At 40.8% G+C, this 21,587-nt stretch overlaps 2 long non-coding RNA genes across 5 annotated transcripts; both read left to right on the forward strand.

The window, feature by feature from the left end:
- Nucleotides 1–1,484: 1,484 nt before the first annotated feature.
- LOC116578353 lies at nt 1,485–8,568 on the forward strand. Of its 3 annotated transcripts, XR_004280837.1 has the most exons (5): nt 1,485–1,662; nt 1,770–1,994; nt 5,923–5,986; nt 7,079–8,018; nt 8,529–8,568. It is a non-coding gene; the product is annotated as an uncharacterized LOC116578353 (long non-coding RNA). The 3 variants fall into 3 exon arrangements; XR_004280836.1 differs by lacking the exon at nt 1,485–1,662 and having other exon boundaries at nt 1,747–1,994; XR_004280838.1 differs by lacking the exons at nt 1,485–1,662; nt 1,770–1,994 and adding an exon at nt 2,134–2,183.
- Nucleotides 8,569–9,241: 673 nt separating this feature from the next.
- Nucleotides 9,242–18,676, forward strand: LOC116578358. Of its 2 annotated transcripts, XR_004280843.1 has the most exons (5): nt 9,242–9,501; nt 9,757–9,980; nt 10,483–10,522; nt 17,020–17,087; nt 18,021–18,676. It is a non-coding gene; the product is annotated as an uncharacterized LOC116578358 (long non-coding RNA). The 2 variants fall into 2 exon arrangements; XR_004280840.1 differs by lacking the exon at nt 18,021–18,676 and having other exon boundaries at nt 17,020–17,203.
- The last annotated feature ends 2,911 nt before the right edge of the window (nt 18,677–21,587 follow it).

The following is a 21,587-nucleotide window of genomic DNA, read 5'->3' on the forward strand; positions in this document are numbered from 1 at the left end:
AAGGGGAAAACTGGAGAATTGGTAAAGATGTTGCTCTAAATCCGAGACTTGGACACTTCATTTTAAACCTTGTAGTATTAATCTATGATTATGACTTTTGGACACTTCATTTTAAACCTTGTAGTATTAATCTATGATTATGACTTTTCTCATTTCTCACATTTGAAAGGGAAATACCCATTGTTATTGTGACTTTAGATTACAATGCAACAAAATCTTCGCTAGAAGAATGTAAGCAAGAAAATATGCTTTCATGATGCTGTTGTGTGAGGCTGGTATCAGTGAGGGGAGGTGATTTCTATGTAAAGGGCACACACCTGAGTGCCAGGCGGCACCTAGATTTACTAGCCTGAAGGAAAATTAACCAGTGCCACAGTCTACCACAGAGAGTCAACAGAATGAAATGCAATCTTCTTTAACATGGCCTTCCAGAAACTACAGCTCCCTGCTGATGGTTAACATAGGCACTGAGCGAAAATGGCGGCCACCGTGTTTGCAGGTGATTTCATTAAACTGAGCAGTGGCTAAAATTGCTGGTAACCACGTGAGGATCTAATGGGGCAGGAGAAGAGGTTCAAGAGCATTTGAAGACCCACAGGCCAGGATTTCAGACCTAACTGTACAGCCTACAACAGAGGGGACCTTGGGCAGGTCCCTCATCTGCAGGCTTCACTTTCCTCTCTGCAAAATGGGTTTAATAATACCTCCAGGCACAGGGTTGCTCCGTAGAACACCCAGGGGGACCTGGCTCTAGTAAATGCTCAGCAGGGGAAATGGGTATGCCCCTCTGTTCCCTCAGCTCTCTGTCCTGGAAGGCCACAGGTCCCTAACCCGGAGGCATGTGGTGAGGGAGTCAGGAGAAAGTCCAAGCTGGGCTCTCCAGTTGAGTCTCAATTTTAAAGACAGTCAGCAGAGTTAGAAAACTGTTTTCTTCCACTTTCCAGGTTTGGTTTATTAGGAGCAGGACCCTCAGAGGATTCCTAGGGCCATTAGGAAGTTCAAATACTGTCTTGAGAACAATGCAAAGACTTGTGTGTGTCAATTTTTCCTCCAACTAAATGCACTTAAGAGAGCATGGGGCGGGCAAGGAGACTACAATGAGAAAAACATTGAAAGGAAAAGCGGGGGAAGGTTGTGAACCAGGCTGACCAGAGATTACTTAAAAAAATTTTTTTTTCTCTTTAAATCAGTTAGATCACCAGCGGCTTTATTCGCCTAGCAGCTCAGAGGGGAAGCATGTTTCTGTGGACAGCCAGGGCGTCCACATCCGCGGCTGTGAGTCCACAGGGTGCGCGGGGGACCCAGGACCTGGGTGTGCGAGCTCAGGGGTGACCCTACACGACCTCCAGATGCCCCCTTGGGTGGCCCCTGGAGCCTGGGCGCTGAGCTTGCTCTCTGGAATCGCCAGCCTGCCACTAGCTGACTAGCCGTTTTATTTCCTTGCTGATGGCTTTTCTTCCCCGCGCCCCCTGCGACAGGGCACCGCCCGGCTCTCTCCGCTGCTCCCGCCTGGGTCCCGAGACCCGGTTTCTGAACCCCGACGTCCCATCCAGCGAAAAACCAAAGCGTTCCAATATGTGGCCAAGCGGCCACCCAGCAAGCCTGCGATAGGCCCCCGGCAGGTCCGGAGATGCGAGGCATTGAGCGCTCTTGAGGGCAGCAGTGAGTCCCCCAAGCCCATCCCCTACCCCGCCTCCCAGCCCCGGCCCCCCGCCCCGCCCCGCCCAATCCCGCGTCCCTGGTTTCTAGCAGCCGACGTGTGTGTGCAGTCTGCCGGCAGTTCTAGGCGATTTGGAGCTACCACCCCAGCGTTTGTTAAATGAAGGAAGCTTTGCATCGCGTAAAGCGCAGACAGCAGCAAGGTGACTGCAGCCAGCCTGGGAGAATTCGTGCGTTCTCTGGTTGAACCCAGTCTTCCCGAGCACCTTCCTGGCGCCAGACCCTGGGGTGTGACTTGCATGTGTCTCATGCAGCCCTCCTGGTACAGCTCGCAGGTGGGTGCATCACGCCGCCCCCCCCACCCCGCCCCGCCACGCCGGCGTCACAATGAACAGGGAGGGGCTCAGAAACTAATACCTGGTTTTCCCAGGGCCATTCCTCTAACTTTTCTCTGGGGGAATTTTCTTCCCTTACTCCCAGCAGGTTTGCATGGGGGCGAGCTCATTCCCATGAGGATCAGATGGGTAAGGGGCTCCATTGACCCAAGTCCATCCATACATCCAACCCCGGCCATGGGGACTGGGGCAGGGCAGGAGTGTCACTGGCAGGGACTGTGGAGCGCTAACCAAGCAATGGCCCTTCTGTTGGAGGAGAGTCATTTTCTTTGACTCAGCTGGGACAGGGGATGAGATGCTGTGTTTGGAGGCGGAGGGAGGTGAGGAGAAAGCCAGCGCAGGGTGATAGACTCCGGACTTAATTTATTTAAAGCTTCCCAGCTTTTTAAAGGAAGGAAATTTTATATCCTCATCATAAAAACAAAACAAAACAAAACAAAACAGAATGGCTTGTCATACATGACTATATTGAAAATAAAACCATATCCTTAAATTCTTATTTGATCCTGCTGCTAACTACAGTTGAACCTAAGGCTCATTTTCCCTCCCTCCCTCTCTTTCTTTCTTTTCTTTCTTTCATCTGATATTATTTCTTTATTTGAGAGAGAGAGAGAGAGCTAGCAGGGAGAGTAGCAGAGGGAGAGAGGGACAAGCAGACTCCCTCCTGAGCACAGAGCTCGACTTGGGGCTTAATCATGACCCTGAGATTATGACCTCAGATGAAATCAAGAGTCAGTGGCTTGGTGGCTTAACTGACTGAGCCACCCAGGTGCCCCGTTCTCTCTTTCTGAAGATTAGATTCTACAAGTTATTAGAGAGATGTCAAAGACTATCTCCAAATGAGGCTTGTTCCTGGAGTAACATGAAGGATTAAAAGAGAATCCATTTCGTGACATGTTCACCTTCCACCAAAATCTTCTCACAGGTCTCCCTTGGTAGGTGTCCCACACCAGAGGCAAAGTATCTGTACTTAGTAGAGATGATATACATTAAGAAACACATCAGGGGCACCTGGGTGGCTCAGTTGGTTCGGCATGTACCTTCAGCTCTTGTCATGATCCCGGGATCCTGGGATTGAGCCTCGTGTGGGGCTCCCTGTGCAGTGGGGAGCCTGCTGCTGCTTCTCCCTTTGCCCTTCTCCCTGGTCATTCTCTGTCTCTCTCAAATAAATAAATACATAGAATCTTAAAGAAAGAATGAAACACATTAAACATGGAAGGTTCTAGAAAGATCATTTTATGAAGGATCTATTGCAGATAGAATTCTCCTACCTCTGGCCATTTGAAATGGCCACCCAAGATCATACCCTACAGCTTATAAAATTAAAAAAAAATTTTTTAAAAAATTCATTGTATATTGAATGCCTAGATGCAAAGCAGAACTATAGCCCTATGTTTAATGTTTTTTTTTTCTAAGTAAGTAATTTAGCCCCTTAGTCATAGATTCTTTTTCTGTATATTATTAATAATAGACTAGTAGCCTGTGCTAGACACAGGCTACCACAACCCTCTAATTTACTAGTGGGGACACCCACTAGTAAAATCTAGTGAGCCTACTGGACTGGTGGAGGGGGCGGTGGATACAATTTTAAGGTAGAAGAGACAAAGAGGTGGCACTTTCTTCATGTATCTCTCATGACCTCCACCATGGCCTCCTTCCGCACCAGTTCCTGGTACTGACTGCTTTAACCGTTGACTGGTTAGCATATATTTTAGCATGAAGGCCATATCGTCTGAAATAATTCTGAGTTATCTGCTAGATAGAGCTGAGGCATTTCAATAGGAATGCGTCCATGGGAGACATGCTCTGTCATGAATGAATTTATTGGTTAGTGTAGTAGTCATATATTGCTGTGTAACAAATTATCCCAAAATTAGGGGCTTAAAAAAACAACATTTATCACGTCGAAGTTTCTGCGAATCAGAAATCTGGGCACAGCTCAGGTCCTGCCCACGCTGCAGTCAAGGGGTTGGCTGAGGCTGTGGTCATCTCAGGGCTCTACAGTAGAAGAATCCACTTCCCAATCTCACTGACTTAGTGGGTGGGAGGACTCAGTTTCCTGTGGGCTGTGGGCTATGGGCCAGTTCTTTACTGGCTGTTGGGTAGAGAACACCTTTAGTTCCTGGCCTTTCCATAAGGGCCTTTCCATAGTGTAGCTCAGAACAGCTTGCTTTATCAGAATAAGTGAGAGAGAAGACAAGAGAAGTATCAACAGACCAAAGTTATGGTCTTTTGTGAGTTTGAGAAGTGACATTCCATCACTCTTGCCACATTCTTTGCCCAAGAAGTGAGTCCCCATGTCCAGCCCATATCCAAGGGGCGGGGATCAAAGACGAGTATGAATACCAGGGCAGAGATCACTGAAGCCAACAGAAGAAGGCTGTCTATCACATTTAGTTCATTTATTCAATCTAGAGCTCTCCGGGCACTGGACATTCACCTTTTTCAACGCATAAAGCTAAACTAGTTTATCTCGGCCACTTAGATCTAAGCTTCATGTTCCATGGGAATTTTTTAAGGATTAGAAATTTGGATTAGAACTATTGCCATTTTCCTATTTTATAATTTCTCACCCTGTTTGAGGAAAAATCACATGAATTAATTTTTCTTTTCATGTATATAAAAAATACTTTTCCTGACTTAAAAAAAAAATGTTTCTCTGATTCACTCTGTGAAGCTAAGACATTTACTGAAGGAATAAAAAACACAATTCCATACATGAAAACTGAATAAGGAGAGAAATCTGTTTAAATAAATAAGATGATGTAGGTTGATTCACTTAACTAAATTATGGTTATTTCATTAACTCTTCAATTGAATTCCAAGTCCCCATTCTATTTGCTGAGGTAAATTTGTTTAACATGAAGCCTTGACATCCTTTAAAATAATTACGCTTCTAAATGAAAGTTTAATTTTTAATCATTTGCTTTGCTAAAATAGAAGCAAATGAGAGGATAATATGACAATTTAAAGGATTTGCAATAGATCCCCTTGAGCTGGAAGAGACATGAATTTTTCCTGAGCTGCTAACTAGTGGAGGAATTTTAAATACGGTAATAGAACTGCTTCCACCCAATGTTTGCTTCTTTGATGGAAATGAAACCAAAGGGAATAGAAACCAGCAGGGGTAAGGCAGGGCAATGCTCCCCGATCAATGGCTGACCTTAATGGGAACTCCCATCTCCCATCCAGAAGGCTTTCTCCTTATAGACTCAGGGACTACCATGCCAGTCCCAGGATGAAAAAGAGCCAATTCCCAGCAAAACACAGTGAAAACAATTTTCAACTTAGAATGGGAGAGACAGGCATTACTGTGCATTTGCAAACACTGAAATCTACACAGAGGAGAGACAGGTTAGTTTGTTTCAACTTTTGGATACGGGGCCTGATTTTTCCTTTGTTTGCTCTTTAAATCACATCTCAGCATTTGAATGTATCATCTACCCACTTCAGGTTAGGAATGTGAGTTTTTGTAAGATGTTTTTAAGCAGAATTACCAAGTGGTCAATGAAAAAGGAACCTTCTCTCTCTCTCTCTCTCTCTTTTTTTTTTTTTTTTTTAAGATTTTTAAATTTATTTGACAGACAGAGCACTAGTAGGCAGAGAGGCAGGCAGAGGGTGGGGATGGGGGTGGGGGGAGCAGGCTCCCCACCGAAGCAGAGAGAGCAATGTGGGACTACAACGATCCGAGGACCCCGGGATCACGACCCGGGTCAAAGGCAGCAGCTTAACCCACTGAGCCACCCAGGCGCCCCAAAGCTTCTCTTAATAGCTCTCTAGATGATGGGTCCCATCAAGGAGGATTGACTCCCTCCTTCACTGAAATACAATCTTGCAGATAACCATTTTTTTTTTTTTCCGTCTCCAGAAATTGTGAGTTGTGTGGATTCTCTTTACCTCCTCCAAGTCCTCATTGGGTCACAGGGTAGAGGGTAAGATTTTCAATAATACCTCACGTGCTTGTTTCCTTTAAGTAAAATGGACAAAGGCATAGAAGGTAAATGTAATTGTGATTCTGTTTTATTGCGGGGGGGCGGCGGGGGTTGAGGCATTGAGCTTAGAGGTGAGGGTTCTTTTTGCAATGGCCTTGACTTTGTAGTCTGTGTTTTGTTTGTTTGATTAATTTTCTCTGGTCTTTTTAAAACCAGTGAGGGTGCAATGACATTCATGGTAGTCAGAGTTTTTTAGAATTCATATATGATTTTTAAAAAACGCTTACTATTATTATTTATTGAACAATCTTATAGTACTGTTAATATAAATCAAAATGAAAAAAGTTAATTCATCATCCTACTAAAATTTTTTCCATTTTTCAAGTTCCCTCCCAAATTTTGGTTATGTACAGTATTTTTCACACAGTTGCAATAGAAAGGTAGGTAAGGTTTTGCATTTTACTTTTAAATGGAAAGTAGCATACACATTTTTCAGTATTTCATTTTGTTCTTCACAATTAAAATGCTAATATCTGAATAATATTCCTTTGAATGGTGGAGCCATAATTGTACTAATCATTTTTCAATTATGAATATTTAGATGAAATATATTGTAGTATATAAATATTGCTACAAAGTGTATTTTTATTGCATAATTTAAAAAAGTTCTTTTGGATTATCTCCTTGGTGTAAAGTCCCCAAAGTCAAAGGATATGAATATTTTTATCCTTTTTAGAATATTGCAAATTTGTGTCCTTAATGAGTTGTATTCATTTACACTGCAATTTTTGACCATATCAGTTTTACTAGTTAGCATTGGGAATTCTCATTAAAATTTTTTTTTCTTCTTGAATGGCTGGAAAGTGGGCACCTTTTGATGTCATTGTATCATTCTTTGTTGGTAGACAAAGGATATTATTTCCAAGTCTTCACTCTTGCTCTCTGGGGAAAGAATATGATGATGGTTTCCTCAATTCTTAACTCAACATTTCTTAAACTAATAATTAGAACACAACCCAGGGAAATACTATTTAGATGTATTAGCATAATTTAATTTCTCATATTCCCTCACTTTCTTTTGTCTGTTGTTAGTTGGAACATTAGAAGTAGAAAGAGGCCACAGCTGGGACTGAAGGGGGAGACAGTGTTGATCTTCCCCAAGGTGTTCACTCATTGCTCTGTCATTTCCCCGTATCTTTGCTTACTTTCTCCATTTGCCTGGAAAGTTCTTTCCCTCCATCTCCATTTTAATGACTGTGGCAGGGGGAATGCTAAAAATGGCTCCCAAGACTCCAGTTCTCTAATCCCTAGAACCTATGGATATGATGAATTATCACTCCCATGACTGTGCAGCATTTGAATGTATTTGAATGTCAGATGGCACAGTTAACTTTCGTAGGTTTCTCTGGGTGAATCTGAGCTAATCACACGAGCTCTTTTAAAAGCAGACTTTTCTGGTAGCAGAAGAGGAGGTCATGGATTTGAAGCATGAGGGGAATTTGACACATCATTGCTGGTGTGAAATGGAGAAGACTGCATGCCAAGGAAGATGGACAGCTTTTGGGAGTAATCCCAGCTGACATCTAGCAAGGAAATGGGGACTTCAGACCTACTACTGCAAGGAACAGCAGTTGACCAACAACTTGAAGGAGGATGGAAGCAGAGTCTTCCCTAGAACTTCTGGATAAGAGACCAGCTTGCCCACACCTTGATTTTGGTGAGATCTTTGTGAGACCCTAAAGGGAGGACCCAGTTGAGCCCACCTAGGACTTCTGATCTTCCAATCTGTGAGATAAATCGTGGGGGCTACTTTAAGCTGCTGAGTTGTGGTAATTTGCTATAGCAACAATAGAAAATGAATCCAATGACATAGGAAGAAGGTTGTTGAGCACAGTGGGTATTACTTTTAACCAACTTGTTGGGCTTAATAGATTCCATGTGTAAGAATTGCTTCCGAAGCCCTCAGCAGGCAGCCTGAACACTTCCACTGCTGGCCACCAGAAGATACTCCTGTCCTCTCTACAGCTGCTGGGTGAGTCCTCGGCTCCCCATACTCTCGACAGGTAGTTGTACTGGTTATTGTAGTTACATGTTTATATGTGTTTAAGTATTATGTCAACTGGGATGTAAGAGTGAACGTGAAAAGTGTCCAACTTTCTACCAAGATAAAATTCAATGTTTTGTAGTGACTGGATACATGGGAGAGTCCCTAAAAAATGCTATGGAATTAGGTGCACGAGGTAATTAGAAGACCAGAAAAGAATAGTAAGGTTCTAGAAGGTTTCTCCAAATTCTTTGTCCTGGGTAAAGAGTTTTGAAACTAGGAGTTGTCCCTAATGCTTTCAGAGGATGGTTTATGCAAGAATACTGGTGTGGCACTCTCTCGGCAATGTCACACCTGAAGGAAAGGCCTTGGCCCTACACCAGAAGAGTGGCAAATGAAGGAACATGACTTTTAAATTAAAATGAGGATTTTAGGCATTGGTTTTTATTATATTTGATGATTCCTCCCTTTGACTGATTTTCTTTTTTTTTTTTAAAGTAGGGGAGCCCAACACAGGGCTTGAACTCATGACCCAGATCAAGACTGGAGCTGAGATCAAGACTCAGACGTTTAACTGACTGAGCCATCCAGGCATCCCTGACTTTTCTTCTTTTCTTTCTTTCTTTCTTTCTCACCTTCTTTCTTTCTTTCTCATTTGTTATTGATGGACTAGCTAGTATTTCTGATTATGTCAGATAAGAGACTCTCTGTTATAATATTAGGTGTGTACATGCACACACACACACACACACACACACACCCAGTGGGGTAAGCAGGTTGCAACTCAAATCATGAAGTATGATCCCTTCATGTTTTTTGTATGGGGTGTGTGTGTGTGTGTGTGTGTTTGTGTGAAAAACCCATATTCCTAGGAAAAAAATGGTACTACCCTTGATAGTTATATCTGAGTTATAGAATTATGGGAAGTTTCCTTATGTATATTTTCTATAATACAAACATATTTCCTTTGAAATAAGGCAATAAAAGAAAATAATGATAATAGAGGAATAACTCCTAGTTATCCTTCAAAGTCATGGTCCAAAAAACCCCAAAAAACAAAAACCAAAAACTCCTCCCTGGGGCGCCTGGGTGACTCAGTCAAATAAGCATCTGCATTTGGCTCAGGTCATGATCCCAACGTCCTAGGATGGAGTCCCGAGTCAGGCTCTCTGCTGCTCCCCCTGCTTGCGATCTTTCTTGCTCCCTCTCAAAGACTTCCTTCCTCCCTGAATTTTCAGGATCCATACGAGGCTCACCTTTTCAGGCTCCTGTAACTCCTCACTTGGACTTCTGGCTGCACACTCCAGTAGTTGTGATGTTTAGCTTGGCCAACTGTACCTTTCCCTCTCACATGAGAGCAGGGACCATGGTTTACGACTACCCATGATCCATCAGGCCGAGCACCCTGCTGTCGTCATAAATACGTGAGAATGTTAAAAACGACCACCCAGGACTCTCTCAGCATCTGCTGGTAAGCAGTTTTACCATCGCTCTCTGGCCCCTGTGATCCAGGTCGTGTGCTTTAGCATCTTGTATCATTGGAAAGTGAAGGCCACACACTCGGGCCTTGAGCAGAGCCTTGCTGGACAAAATGAGAACAGCTTCATCACAAACAAAGGCACACTTGGCCCTGGGTGCTCAGGCCGCACGCCAGATGTTTGCCAGGCTCTGGACGAATCTACAGGTGGGATGCTCTCTTGACACTGCCCTCCTGTTCTTTGTCTAGACTGCCTGGTACACAAACCCCCTGGGCGTGTAGGAGAACATTTGCGAAGCGTTTTCCAGTTTGCCTCTCCTGTGAGCAGACTGGGCTGTGTCCTCATTGGGTTCATCACGATGGCTGAAAACGGAGGGGTCAATTAACAGGCAGCGTCACTGCCTCCTGACGGATCTGCTTCTCCCAACACGAGTGCCATGGTGATGGACTGGCGGAATCTTGAACGTGCAAAGGTGTGTTTCCACAAATATTTTGCATAAACAGGAATTTGCTTGCAAATGTGACTCATTTTCCTTCGTGTTTTTTATTTGTTGTCCTGTACTGTTTGCCATGCATCTTTCGGCGCATGTGGGGCCCTGCCTGGAGGGCTCTGATCAGTGATTCCTTGGGGAAGCCAGAGGAAGCTTGGGGTTGTCTCTGTGCCCACCCACCCCTGTTTCTAGAGTTATCCCTCTGCTTCTAAACTCCTGCAGAAGGGGAGGAGAAGGGGAAAAATCCTCAAGGGAGAACCAAACATCCTCACTGGGGCGAGGATGCCCGAGCAGGGGGTAGTTCTTTTTTTACTAGAAAGACAAGTCTGTTTAGTGACTTGAAAACTCCCTGCCGTGGAGTGTTCAGGGGAGGGGAGATGCTGGAGACGAACAGGCAGACCACAGAGAGTTTTTAGGGCAATGCAAATGCTGTCTGTGATATAATAATGGATTTATGTCACTACCCTCTTGTCCAAATCCATAGAATGTGCAACACCAGGAAGATGGGAACAACACCGACCATGGTGAGTATTGTGTAATGTATGGAATTGTTAAATCATTTTGTTGTATACTTGAAACTAATATACATTATGTGTTTACTATACTTCAGCTTTAAAAAGAGTTGAAATAGAAAGAAAAGAAGGGATGCCTGGGTGGCTCAGAGCCTTCGGCTCAGGTCATGATCCCAGGGTCCAGGGATCGAGTCCCACATCGGGTTCCTTGCTCGGCGGGGAGCCTGCTTCTCTCTCCGCCTTTGCCTGCCTCTCTGCCTGCTTGTGTGTACTCTCGCTCTCTTTTTCTCTGACAAATAAATAAAATCTTAAAAAAAAAAAAAAAGAAAGAAAAGAAAAAGAGTGAACTCTAAGATAAATGATGGACTTTGGGTGATTCATGTGTGTCAATGTAGGTTCTTTCTTGGCAAAAAAATGTACCATTCTGGTGGAGGATACATTTCACAGAGATGGCTAGGTGCATAGATGGGCAGGGGGTACTTCCTCTCAATTTTGTTGTAAGCCTGAAACTCATCTTAAAAACAAAGTATTTGGGGAATGCCTGGGTGTTTCAGTCAGTTAAGCATCTGCCTTCGGCTCAGGTCATGATTCTGGGGTCCTGGGATCAAGTCCCGCTTCTCCGTCTTCCTCTGCCTGCCACTCCCCTCTCCTGTGTGCATACGTTCTCTTTCTCTCTTTCTGTCAAATAAAATCTTTTAAAAAATGAAATGTTTTTGAAAAAATTTTATTTTACCTTTTTTATGGAGATATAATAGACATTAGTTTCAAGTATATGACATCATGATTCAATGTGTGTATGTATTGCAAAATGATCACTCCAGTAAACCTCGTTAATATCACTGTACATAACATTTTTTACCCTGTGATAAGAACTTGTAAGATTTACTCTTTTAGTGGGGCCCTTGGGTGGCTCAGTTGGTTAAGTGTCTGTCTTTTGCTCCTATCATGATCTCAGGATTCTGGGATGAAGGTCTGCATCAGGCTCCATACTGGGCGTGGAGCCTGCTTAAAGATTCTCTCTCTTCCTCTGCCCCTTCCCAACTCATTTTCTCTCTCAAATAAATAAATAGAACTGTAAAAAAAAAAAAAAAACCAAACACACAAATATTTACTCTCTTAGTAACTTATAAATATGTAATATTGTATTATTAACTATAGTCACCATGCTGATCAGATATCTGTATGATTTATTTATTTTATAACAGGAATTTTGGACTTTTTGACCACCTTTACCATTCTGCCCACCCTGCCCCTCTCTTCCCTCAGAATAAAGTCTTTTTTTTTTTTTTAAAGATTTTATTTATTTCTTTGACAAGAGAGAGAGAGAGATCACAAGTAGGCAGAGAAGCAGGCAGATAGGGAGGAAAAGCAGGCTCCCCACCGAGCAGAGAACCCGACACAGGGCTCAATCCTAGGACCCTGGGATCATGACCTGAGCCAAAGGCAGAGGCTTAACCCACTGAGCCACCCAGGCGCCCCAGAATAAAGTCTTTAAAAACACCTCCCTGCCTTCTTTCCCTTTGTCATTGAAACATTAAATGACTGCTCCTTAGATTGCCTCCCATTGTCTAGAAAAACCAGATCCAGAGTGAATGGTTTTACCCACTACTGCTGGACCCAACAGCCTAGATAGCTGAACCGTGATGTGTTTCCAGGGATTGGAACCCAAACATTCTAGTACAGCATTCCATTAAGAACTTTAGGAAATGCTCTCAGCTGGAGATAATGTCTCCCTAGGAGAGGAGATGCATTTGTTTCCCAACAGGTCAACAAACCTGATGGATTCCTAAGAGAATGGGATGCCACTGGGAGAAGGGCCAAGATTAGTTATTTATGAGATATTAGGAACCAAGGCATTTGAATGGAGAGAGCACCACACACCACCAATGACCACCCCTTCTCCATGACTGTAGAGTCCTATTCTCATTTACCCCAGCCCTACAGATGCCCATCTGTTGGTTCTACCTGCCCCAATATCGGTTCCTCCTTCTGCTGGTGGTTGCTCTGATTTTCCTTGGGGAAGGCTCTGTTCAGCACTCTTAGATTTAGGTTTGGATGAAGTTGACTTCACCTCTGACCTCTGGGGTAGGCCTGTGATCCAGGTCTAGCAAGGAGGGCCACACTCTCTCCCCGACCAATATAGAGATGCATGTCTGACCCCATCAGCAGATGTTCAATTATTATACATTGGATGACTTAAAAATTCTGCCAGAATTCTATATATGGAGGACTTTCTTGGTTGTATCATGTAAAAATCTCCCTAGCAACATTCCTTTCATTATGCTTAATATTTGTCTCTTTGGTTGTTGTTCTTGTTGTTCAATATTAGAGAATTTGTAATGCAGTTGAGTTAACACACACAATACTTAGCAGCCTGGGGGCGGGGGTTAAAGATAGTTAACCAGCTGGGAGAAGAATTCATTGTCTAGCTTAATATTCAGAAAATGTGAAGATGGGGTACTTTTGGTGGTGGAGCATTCTAAGATAAATGGACCTTGTAAGAAATGAGACTTGCAAACTCAAGGCCAGCAGATTGCTTCAACCAGATCTGGTTAGCTGTAAACATCATTAGCTTAAAATGTTCTCTCCTACCCCTGGTGCCTGTGATAAGATAGGCCTCTTAAAAGGAAAAGTGCTGTTCTTTCACATTTTAACTCCTTCTGGGGGTGTTAAAGCTAGCTGAAATCAGGCTTCCTGCAAGCTACATTAAACTTGTGTTCCTCCTCCAGGCCAGAAGGGAAATCATGATGTCTCTTCTGGGTTTGGAGGTTGCAGCAGCCGGGCAGCTTTCTTCCCCATCTCAGGTCTTAGATAACAAAAGTGAGCCGATCGGGGTCCATCTACCTGTATTATAGTTTCAAGACATTTTTCTACTATTCCCCCCACCCCACCTTAAACCCCCACCCCCATTACCTTCTTGATGTCCAAAATCAAGATTTGCAAAATTTTGGTGTTTCAAGATGAATCTGACGTTGTGTTTGGGGATGATGATTTTTTTGCTGTGAGTTCCTTGGTGGTTTTCTCAAACCGTTGTTTAAATTGTCAGAACACACTTCCAGAACAGCTGACCAAATGTCTTTGAGTCAATACATTATGAAAAACAATTTAAAGAAAATAGTGATGGTGATGATGGGAACTGTTCTAGATTTTTAAATGATTAGATTTTAGAAATTCATTTAATTTAAGGTCAGTTGAACCTTATGTGGATCCCAGTTTAAACAAATAACTGCAAAATACATTTTGAGGATACATAAGGTAAATGTGAATGTGGTCTAAGTATTTGATGATATTAAGAAATTATATTTAATATCCTAAAGTGCAAAAATAGTTTTGTGGTTATGTAAGAAGATGTCCTTTTTTTAAAGAAATGCATGCTGAAGTATTTGGGGATGAAATCGCATAATGTTTATTTACTTTTTTTTTAATTTAAGATTTTATTTATTTATTTATTTATTTGACAGAGAGAGAGAGAGAAAGATCACAAGTAGGCAGAGAGGCAGGCAGAGGGGAAGAGGGAAGCAGGGTCCCTGCTGAGCAGAGAGCCGCATGTGGGGCTTGATCCCAGGACCCTAGGATCATGACCTGAGCCAGAGGCAGAAGCTTAACCCACTAAGCCACCCTGCCCCCCCCCCCCCCCCCGCAAGATTTTATTTATTTATTTGAGAGGCAGAGAAGGAGCATGAGTGTGAGCCGGAGGGGCAAAGGGAGAAGCAGACTCCTCCCTGCGCCGGGAGCTCATGCAGGGCTTGATCCCAAAACTCTGGGATGGTGACCTAAGTAGAAGGCAGATGCTTAATGGACTGAGCATCCCTCATAACCTTTAATTGATTTTTTTTAAGAGCTGAAGCAAATATGGCAAAATGTTTGTTAAATCTAGGTTACGGTTACACAAAGTCCACTAAAGAATTCTCTATTTTTATATGTGCTTGAAATATAATACAAAGGCTTCTTTTAAAGGACAAATAAATTTTCCACGGATTCCTCTTCTACATGTATTTTAAGAAACCAATATAAACACCATCTCTGATGGAAACTATAGAATAAATCTCCAAATGTAAGTTAGTTGGATTGAATAGAATAAATCTCCAAATGTGAGTTAGTTGGATTGAAACGACTTTAAAGACATTCTCTGCTTTTGGAATATAAAATTATGCAGCATTTATAAGTAAAAGTTCATGAAGCTCTCTTAATTCATCCATGTTCTGTGGGTGGGTGGGGATAAATGAATAATAAGAGCACTGCCTGTTGAAGGAATAACATTTCAACTCATAAATTGAACTCCATGAAAATTATTTAAAGTACTTGTAAGTATAATAGGTTCACCAGAAATAGTTCTCATTTGCATGATAGCATTTCCTATAAATGAGCAGAAAGTAATATACAGTCATTGTAAAAAAAAAAAAAAAACAGATAATCCATGAAAAGGAAAAAATCTCCCATACTTTCACCCCCTGTTACAAATATGTTGACATGCTTTTATCCAGTATTTTTTGGAGCATAGGTATGTATCGATCTTCTTTCTTTACTTTCTTCCCTCCGTTTCTTACTGATCTTTTCCCTTCTGTCCCTCTATTTTTCCAGACTACCCTCAGACATGGCAATAAGACCAGAAACAGGAAAAGTGGCTACACCCGAGTGTTGAGTCCACTTATGACAAGAGCATTCCACTCCTAGAGTAAAGGCTGTCTTCACTTTGCTGATTTAGGGCATTTAAAAAAAAAAGTTTTTAAGAATTTTTTTTTTAAAGATTTTTTATTTATTTATTTGACAAGGAGAGAGAGATCACAAGTAGGCAGAGAGGCAGGCAGAGAGAGGAGGGAGGCAGGCTCCCTGCTGAGCAGAGAGCCCGAATTGGGGCTCAATCCCAGGACCCTGAGATCATGACCTGAGCCGAAAGCAGAGGCTTAACCCACTGAGCCACCCAGGCGCACCGTTTTTAAGAATTCTTATGTATAAGGGTGATCAGCCCTTTGTCAGAAAGATGAGTTACAAATATTTCCCCAGTCTGCTGGTTGTCATTTTTAAATGTTTCACAACTTTATTATTGGAATTGATCACATTTATGAAGATTTCATAAAGTTACAAGCAATTATAATATAAAAAACCACAAAAACCAGTTACCATAATGCAAGGGAGTCCATCAGCATCTTTTTTTTTTTTTTTAAAGATATTTATTTATTTATTTATTTGAGAGAGTGAGAGCAAGAGAGGTGACAAAGGGAGAGGTAGAAACAGACTTGCCACTGAGCAGAAAGCCTGATGCGGGGGCTCAATGCCAAGACCCCCAGATCATGAGCCAAAGGCATCTGTTTAACTGACTGAGCCACCCACGTACCCCCCAGCAGCATCTCTTAAAAACAAGGGTATTATTGCTGAGTAACAATATTGCACAAAGAAATCTATTAATCATTTTTTTTTCTGTTGAGGCATAATTGACATGCAATAAAATGCACGGGTTTTAACTGCTCCATTTCATGAGTTTTGGCAATAGTATTCACCACCCAAAACAAAATGTGGCGTATTTTCATCACCCCTCAAAGTATCTTTGTGCCCTTTCCAGAAAATTACCCAATGTCTCCCAACTGGGCAAGCGTTCTATTTGTCACCACTGACTAATTTTTATTTGCTTCTGGACTTCGCAAAGAGTATATATACTCTTTTGTACCCAGCTTTTCTCACCCAAGCATTATGTTTTTGAGGTTCATTCATGTCGTTTGCACTTGTCTTTGTAATTGACGTTCAGTGCCGAGTAGTATTTCAGTGTACTAATATACTACTGTTTGTGTATTGAATGACCTATTAACCGACACTTGGGCTGTTTTCAGTTAGGGGCTAGGAGCATTTGTGTATAATTTGTAGGTGTTTGTTTTTATTTTTGTCAAGTAAATACTTAGGAATTTCTAGGCTATAGGGAGGGCTTATGTTTATAAGGAATTGTTTAAGTATTTTTCAAAATGATTGTACTCAGGAGACTTCCATTTTCTCTACACCCTCACCAACAGTTAGTACTGTCTGGCTTTTCAATTCTAACTCTTCCAGTGATGTGTGGTGTTCTTATCGTGCTTTCAAATTTATATTTCCCTGTTGATAATGGCAGTGAGTTAATGTTCAGATGTTTTCTTTGCCATCCATAAATCTTCATTTGTGAAGTGTCTGCTCAAATCTTTTGTCCATTCATAAGCTATGTATCTTCTTAATATTGAGATGTAGAAATTCTAAATATATTCTAGATACTTCTGTTATATACTGTCATCTCATTTTCTTGTCTTTCAAGCAGTGGGTGTTTTTAATTTTGATGAAGTCAAAACCATTGTATTTTTCTTTTTTTGGTTAGTGCTTGTTGGGTGCATAAAGTGAGGTTTGCCTAAGCCAGGGTAATAAAGCTTTTTCTTATATTCTAGAAATTTTAGTTTTAGCTTTTAGACTTCTATGTATGATTGACTCGAGTTAATTCTTATGTATAGTGGGATGCAAGGGCTGTGGTTCATTTTTTTCCATATGGATTCTAGGGGTGCAAGGAACTCTTCTTTCTCCCATTGAATTACCTTGGAATCTTTTTTGAAAATCAATTGACCTTGTAAGTATGGGTCTATTTCCAGGTTCTCTGTTTATTCTATTTGTGTCTACACCTGTACCAGTACAACATTGTCTTGATACTGAACCTTTAGAATAAGTTTTTTTTTTTTTTTAATATTTTATTTATTTATTTAACAGAGATACTCACAGTGAGAGAGGGAACACAAGCAGGGGGAGTGGGAGAGGGAGAAGCAGGTTTCCCACCAAGCAGGGAGCCCCATGCGGGGGCTGGATCCCAGGACCCTGAGATCATGACCTGAGCCAAAGGTAGCGGCTTAATGACTGAGCCACCCAGGATCCCCTAGAATAAGTTTTAAAATTGGACTATTTAAGTTTTCTAACTTTGTTCTCTTTCAAAATCTATTATAGTTTTTTATGTTTGTATTTTTAGAATCAGCTTTTCAACTTCAGTTAAAATGTCTTCTGGGATTTTGATTGGGCCTAGGATTTCTTGCAAGAACGTTTTGTCGTTTTCAGTACAGAGGCTTTACACATCTTTTCTTAGATTTATTATTAACTATTTTTGTTACTTTTTAAATTTCATTTTTAATTGTTTACTAGTAATATATAGAAATGCCAGGGTGCCTGGGTGGTTCAGTGGGATAAGCCTCTGCCTTTGGCCCAGGTTGTGATCCCAGGGTCCTGGGATGGAGCCCCGCATGGGGCTTTCTGCTCAGTGGGGAGCCTGCTTCCCCCTTTCTCTCCACCTGTCTCTCTGTCTACTTGTGATCTCTCTCTCTGTCAAATAAATTAAAAAAAAAAAAAAGAAAGAAATGCAGTTGATTTTTATATGTTGACTTTGTGTCTGTCACCTTGATAAGTTCACTTATTAGTTTTGGTACTTTTTATTATACATCTATATGCATATTTTTAGATTTTATATGTATATAACCTATATATGCAAATCATGAAAATTTTACTTCTTTCTTTCCAGTATTTTTCTTGCCTTATTGCATTGGTTGAGAATGCCAGTACAGTGTTAAGTAGAAATGGTGAGAATGGACATCCTTGCCCATTCCCAGTTGGAAGGGGAAAGTGTTTGATATTTCACCATTAATCTGTTATCTGTAGTTGTTTAAAAGAAAATTTTTTTTAATTTATCAAGTTTTTATTTAGATTATAGTTAGCTAACATATAGTGTACTTTAGCTTCACCAGTAGAATTTAGTGGTTCATCACTCACATATAACACCAGTGCTTGTCACAACAAGTGCACTCCTTAATACCCATTGTCTATGTAACCCATCCCCCATTTAACCCATGCCCCACCCACCACCCTTATCCATAGTTTTTCCTAGAGAATCTTTATCGTGCCCATTTACACATGCCCATATCAGGCCCTATAAATGCTCCTAATGTTTCTGCTCCTTTGGCCTTTACTTGTATTTTATAGTCTGCACTAAAGTTTTGATGAAAATAAGTTTGTGGATTTAAAAAAATCCTTGTTGCTTTTTTATGATTCCTCTGTGAAAGAAAAAAAAAAAAGGGTGAATTGATATAGCCATGTTCCTACCTAAAGTCTGTTTTCTCTGTGAGTCCAGACACCCTGCCTGGTTTCACAGAGACTGATTATAATAAAGTACATAGCCATCTGTTATTGTAAATGTGACTTTTGGGTCTCAGTTTTTATAATGAATCTGTAAATAAAGCCTGGAAGAATGACTTCTGAGATGCAAACATTATAAACCTTGACAAGGTAAAAATTGTTATATATATATATATATATATATATATATATATATATATATATATATTTGCAAATATTCCTATTTGAAGAGGAGAGAGTGCAAAAGGGAGGGTAAGTGCATGAACTTGAAAGCCCTCTTTCACTGTGGTGTGTCCAAGGATACTGGGTAGAGCAGCATCCCTTGGACACTAAAGTCTGCCAGGCACAGGCTGCCTCATACGCCCTCACATCCATGGCATTTGGAGTCACAGCAGCACATGTTAAGGATGCTGCAAAAAATGGCTAAGCTGATGACTACATAAATAAAAATGCTGAAATACAGATATACTCTTTAAAGTTCCAATGAGAATCACAAAAATCACTAAAAATAGAAATTGTGAACAATGATTTCTTTGCGTCTTTTTGTTTTTGGTTTTTTATTTCAAGAGAAGGGAGACTTTGCATATCATTACTTTTCTGTACTGGTTGAAGTCTTTTAAAAAATGTTCACCCATCGCTTCTATAATTTAAAAGAAATGATTGCATAAAAAAGAGAGAAAAGCCAAAGGAGTTTTCACCAACAATAATTACTTTCAAGAGCTTTTTATTGTTTATGCTTTCATTGGTAGTAACTATTCTGAAGCACTGGATTGTTACACACATGTTTATAAGATTTTTTAAGTTATTTTTTCATAATTAAGGTGTCAACATCATTTTTAAAATCAGCTGCATAATATTACATGAATCAACTGTGATTTATTTAACTAATACCCTGTATTTAGGCATTTCAGTGGTTTCTTATTTTTTCTCTTAGATAATATAGCGGCACATATTCTCATAGCTAAATATTTTTATGCTCATGAATTATTTCTCTAAGATAAATTCTTAAGATTCAGATGTGCAAAGCGTTTACAAAATTTTGATTAATTGATATTGTCACTTTAATTTACATCCTAACAAGCAATTTTGTCAAATGAAATTTAATTACTCAAGTTAGTGTGAGATTAGGCCCCATGGTCCTTAACTTTAAACATTTCTCCTTAAATATATGATTCCTACGATCTGCCTCAGAAATGACTCTGTTTATCTGACCACAGAATATTTGAATAATTGGCTTATTTTCATGTGATGAGGGATCAACCCCTCCCCAAACCATGTAATAGGAAATGCTTTGAAGTAAAGTCATGACAGAATGAAATGCTCATCCAATGAAGGGACTTTATGCTCTCTAAGTGAGCTGAAGAATTAGAGTTCCTGTGCCTGCAACAGGAAGTTACTGCCAGCTCTAGTCCATGAGAAAAAGAGCTATAGACAACGAGCACTCAAAAACTCAAACCCATACTTGATATTTGCTTTCAGAACATATGTGTGTTTAAATAGATCATTTACCAACCTAAAGGAATTTTACTGGTCCTATTTAAAAATTAAATTTTAAATTAAATTTTACTGATCCTATTTAAAAATTTTCCAAAGGGTAGCCTTACTGAATCATGGGGGGAAGTTGCTAGCCCTCGGGAAGCTAACCTGGGATGTGAAGTTGGGGTAAATCATCCAAAAATTAGCTTCAAACAGAAGGTTTAGAACATATATACTTGAGACCTGATTATTTCATGCCAACTTTCAAATACTATATTTATCTTTACTATAAAATAGTAAAATAGCAGAAAACAATGTCTCGCTTTGATTATTGAAATTCCTGGAATCTAAATACCTTATGGCCCTCCCCAAAACACAGTTGGTGAAACAATTGTTTTCACGTGTAACAGATACTTGCATAATCGCAAGTCAGCATTTCAAGAACAGTTGTTAGCAGTGAAAGCCACAAATGCATACACTGCCTTGGAGGGTGGGGGGCCTTGCCACTCTACCATCTGTGCCTGCTGACGGGGTCATGTTTCTCAGTTGAGAAGACATGTATCATTTCCTCCAGAGAGGACTTGGCTCTGAGGATCGACCTCTTCTCCTCCTGCTCATTCATTAACAATGACGGGTCTTCCTTCCTGCCTCATCATGATTCTGAAAACAGGTGATCACACACAAGGCATCTTGGAATATCTGTTGTTTGGAAGTTTCCTGTAATAACATCTACAGTCATACTATCTTCTACTCTCCGTGCTTTTGTAAAGTTTCAAACAATAACGAAATGTTGAAATTAGAAAGTGAAATGTTTCCTTTCCCAAACGTTTCACAATTTTCCCGAACCTGTTGTCTAGAGGAAACCAGCATTAACAGTTGAGTGTGTGACCTTCCAATCTGTTCCAAGCTTCCACACTCAGAAGGCATAGAGTGATATATCTACACCTTTACTTAGATCTATACCTATATTTATGTTTCTAAAAAACAAAAATGGGTTTATACTACACATTCTGCTCTACAACCTGTTGTTTTTTTCCATTTAACGCTTTCGCTTATCATGGACACCTTGCCATGTGGGCATGTCAGTTCATAGAAGTCACCTTGTCCTTTTTAAAGGCTTTATGAAATTCCATTATATGATAAACTGATTAATTTAACCAGTTCCCATTTGATGGGCACTTGGAAACCTTGTAATTTCTTAATGGTATTCTCAAAGAAATGGATCCAATCCTGGAAGGACCTTTTCTTCTTGCCCTCAACTCTAGAAGGCAGCCTGCCCTCTCTGAAAACAGGCAACTTCGGATTCAGAGAGGTAGGAGTGTGTTATGTGGGAACACTTTCCTCTTCTTCCCCATTTTGCTCAATGTTTTGGATGTAAAACAAAACCAGAAGAGTAGCCATGGCATACAGTAGCCATGACATATGTCGCAACTGTTCATTTAAGGGCTCCTCTTGCCACACATTCTTCTTTTGCCCAGAG

The sequence above is a fragment of the Mustela erminea genome, chromosome 1 (genome assembly GCF_009829155.1).
Source record: "Mustela erminea isolate mMusErm1 chromosome 1, mMusErm1.Pri, whole genome shotgun sequence".
Classification (NCBI taxonomy): domain Eukaryota; kingdom Metazoa; phylum Chordata; class Mammalia; order Carnivora; family Mustelidae; genus Mustela; species Mustela erminea.